The sequence below is a fragment of the Gigantopelta aegis genome, unplaced genomic scaffold (genome assembly GCF_016097555.1).
Source record: "Gigantopelta aegis isolate Gae_Host unplaced genomic scaffold, Gae_host_genome ctg2650_pilon_pilon, whole genome shotgun sequence".
NCBI lineage: Eukaryota > Metazoa > Mollusca > Gastropoda > Neomphalida > Peltospiridae > Gigantopelta > Gigantopelta aegis.
The window spans coordinates 5886-10353 of NW_024532983.1; the positions used below are offsets into that span (position 1 = coordinate 5886).

Here is a 4468-nt window from a genome sequence, read left to right on the forward strand (position 1 = left end):
GCTGTCACTACAGCAGCATAAGCCTCCAGTTCTATATAAAACACATTTATACCAAACACTGTCTAATGCTAGCACTTACCTAAACGTCTTAGTACGCGTCTAGCTTCAGAAAACACTCATCTTCCACAACTCCACACAGATTTATAACCACACACCATAATTAATTTACGTGTTGATAACCACACCCGCTAATTAACGGTATTCACATACCAATGGAGAGTCAGCTTTAGAATTACATAATTTTCTTATAAACAATACTGTACAATTAAAAAACACATATTATGTGCTGTATTAAATAAAGATAAAGCAATTCAGTAGTACAAAGTTAATGCAAAAAAATGACCCTAATTTGTACAACATTTTACAGCAGTAATATTATGTACGTGATCAATTGTTTCTCTTTCTAGCAAATTTCATAGCTTGTCCAAGAACTTATCCAATGAAGGAATACCCTCGGAGGAGACCCTTTCTCTTCCTGGGTTTCCTTGACAACAACGCCTGGTTTTGTCTCTTCATCATAGGGGTCACCAGGAAGAATCTGCCAATGATCAAAATACGCATTGAGGGAAGGCTTGACCACCAGTGTTAGATCGAAGATCAGCAGTAAAACCTATGTAAATTAACAAGAGTAAACCCCTGTAATTAAATATTCATTACAACATACCAAATGACTCATCACAGGTAAATAAGCTCGGACCATGAACATAGGAGTACCAGCAACTTGGTTCTCCTCAAATACGTGACCACGACGACGATTTAAAACACCATAAATACCTCCAACACAACCTCAGGACACTAAAGATACAAAAATTAATAAATTAATTAAATGGGTGTGGTTTCATACCTGTATTTCTACAAGATATACTGGTTCTAGAATACGAGGTTCAGCAGTCAACACACAAGCATACAAAACACACGTCGAGTAGTTGGAATTATCTGTCCTCCTCCACGATGAATAGCATCAGTGTGCAGAGTTACATCATGAATATTGAAACGAACACCTCGCATGTTCTCCTCACACAATACACTCTTAAAAATAAACATTTTAACAGTAGTTCTTTATAACGTCATTCTCACTTCTTTTGTGGCCCATGAAAACCAGCAACAACACTGTCTTTAATTTCATTCAAATATTTGAACTCCCTTAGTAACATCTATCAACATGTTAGGACCAGATCCCTCAGGACCAAACACCAAACTTTACGCGCTTCAGTCAAATCCCATTCGTATTTTTCAGCTAGGTAACGAGCTCTCTGCTTTGGTTCTTGTTTCTGATTGACGTCACCCTTTAAAAGAATTTATTTTAACTAATTAAATAGTTGATTTTACCTTGTCAATATCTTCAGCAAGACCATTGGGAAGGGGACAACATCTCATGAACAATCTATTGTGCTTGTTGGGAGATTTAGCAAGGCAAAGGACACCACTCTCGGCAGACACAGTTTCACGATATGACACCACTGGGTCAGATTTCTATAAATTGTTGTTTAATAGCAAGTACACAAGTTATCTATTGTACTTGATAGGAATACAAGCGTGGTCTTCCTCCAAGTCTTTGAGGCAAATTTCCAGATGAAGCTCACCAGCACCAGCAATAATATGCTCACCGCTTTCTTCAATCATACACTAAAAAACCACACCATTCTTAATCAAAGACCACACCCTTTCTTATAGTTGTCTTACCTGAACCATAGGATCAGATTTAGCTAATCGTTTCAAAACCTCAAATAGTTTAGGTAAATCCGATGGGTTCTTAGCTTCCACGGCAACCCGTACAACAGGACTAACACTAAACTTATCACCTGGAGAAAGATATACACACTATAATATACTGACATCCACAAAGAGGTAACTAACCTCATATTGTGGGCCTGATCATAGGTAGTGATAGTACCCAGTCTTGACAAGAAATTGATCAACACCTACTAATCCACAACATTACCACAAGGGACGTCTCAATGGGTTCAAATATCGACCCATCATTAAAATAGTCCTACAAAATACAGAGATATCGCATTTACAGTTAACACTGTATCACCATACCTTTGAATGGGTTTTACATAAAGATCTTCCTTCTTGCCTGGGACATAGTTAGGTCCCCTATAATCGTGCTTTAAGACCAGTAGAAACAGTACCACTAAATACACGTCCAAAAAGCATAAAACCGTCCTTTATCGGTTGTGGGTACCATCTTGCTAATATACATCATTAATGGTGCCTTAATAACACAATAGAGAATGTATTACAAGTACACAAAGCAAGTGTTACTTACCGCAGGGTCCACAATTTTGATGCCGAGGGCACAAGGGTCGTCATGAGGTCCTTCGTAAAGTAGTTCCATTCTATATTTTCTGAGCAGTGACAGGAGATGGTAAGTGAAATTGTTATCATTTGAAGTAAAGCGTCACCAGCTGGAAGCCATTTTTCGCATAACAGCTTTCAAAAGTGGTTTTCCTTCTTTTTCCTAAGTTACAAGAGGAATTAACAACATCCTAGTACTCTCGGTTCTTACCTTGTCTTCACCGTCCAATTTGATACTCAATTTTTCAATAAGTTTCTTGATTTCCTCTTTCTTGAAGTTTCATTATGGCATCAAAATCTGAAGACAATAAAAAGGACAAAGGTCACAGAAATAACTATGTGATCACTTCTTCACTCAACAGAACATAACATACTTGTAGATGGATCCAATACAAACTGACAAAAACCACGTACATAGCCATCACCACCTGTTTTGTTCCATTTCTTCTAGCAGGTGAAAAAAACTGATCACCCCAAAGACGCTTCATTAATTTAGCTGGCTCAATTTTGAACTTGGCAGCAATAAATCTCTCCAAATGTTTTCAATGTGAAAGCCCAACCATGAAGACCAGATCCAAATCCTACAGTGCCCCACTGGGATCAACCTATAAAGCAAGATATTAGTGGTGACTCATTTATATTCGGTTCCTAAATTATAACGATCCTAATATTAAAGGGGTTCTTACCATGATGTTACCCATAGGACCATCTTCGTCATTGTAAGTGGCAATAATAACATTAATAGATTCAACAATTCGCTGAAAGGTCTGATAAAGATCTTCCTGTTCCAGCTGGAGCTCTAGTAAAGCACGATCCATCTTGTTATAAAGGTAACTGGTTTGATCCTTTCAGCAATGGCCTGACGCAGGACAGTCTCAGTTTGAACACACACTCCTGTAGAAGACAATAAAATTTTCTCTACAACTAGTATCCTTCTACTTACCACTGACACAGTCTACAACTACTAGAGCACCGTCTGTGACACGTAGAGCAGCAGTGTCACTTCAGAAGAGAAGTCAACATGGCAGGAGAGTCAATGAGATTGATCAAGAAACCCATTGCCATCTTTCTCTTGCTTGATAAATTCCATGTCTTTTTCTTGTAGTTCATAATAGAGTGAAATTGCACTGTGAAATGTAGACATTTAAAGTAGACAATGGATAATATAACTTACAAATGGACATATTAAAAGTAGAAATGGACACATAAGTTAACATGTGAAAAGTAGAAGAAAATGGACATACAACATATTGAAGTGGGAAATGGATACATAGATACTAACGTTGATTTGATGGTGATACATCTCTCTGTTCATCTTTTCTCGTGTCAGTAAATCTAGTCTCCCAGCTCTTTCTCCGGCAATGATACCAGCTTTACTTACCAGAGAGTCAGTAAGTGTAGACTTGCCGTGGTCGACATGGGCAATGACAGACATATTGGGATGTTCGTCCGCTTGTCCATAATAGCTCGAACCTAAAGAGAAACAATATTGCCAGGTGGCACAAAATAATAGGTCACTGTTAACTACAATGGTCACTATAGATACCAATGTACTCTAGAGCTCTCCCTCTAATACACACACTGGCTGTATTATTAATTTATAGTTACTCACTTGGTCTATTGTAAAATGCACCTGACATGACCAGAACATATAAAAACAAGGATATAAATGTGATAATTAATAGCATGAAACCACGTTTATATATCGTTACTTAAAATAAACAATAATGGATGTTAAAATATGCATCTTACGATTAATTTTAAATCCTTAGCTAAGAAGATGTCTCTTGGACTTACCATTTCGAAAGGATTCAGTCAGAGAGGGCTAACCTAGTCAAAGAAAAAAGCACAAAGATTCAGGAGTGACCCGGATCGTGGGAAGCATGTGGTTTTATTGCGCAAGCAGGGGCAACCATAGTTAATTGAAGGTGTGGCTTATGGAGGTGGTCACCAAAAAGGGTGTGACTGTCATAAATTGAATTCGAGTTGTGCAACACTGTTGATGGTGCAATCATTGATAAAACACAATTCACCTTCTATAAAAGTCATCATTATCATTCAACTACAAGAGGTTTTAAGATCTAACCTTCAGTTTAGTAGCTGACCCATCAGACAGTTACCTGCAACAAAACGACCTTTTGAGATTGTTACTAGGGTTTTTTAAAAT

General features: G+C 37.7%; 1 pseudogene; it reads right to left on the reverse strand.

Annotated features, from left to right (window-relative positions):
- Positions 1–413: 413 nt before the first annotated feature.
- LOC121391558 lies at positions 414–3952 on the reverse strand (annotated as a pseudogene).
- Between the last annotated feature and the right edge of the window lie 516 nt (positions 3953–4468).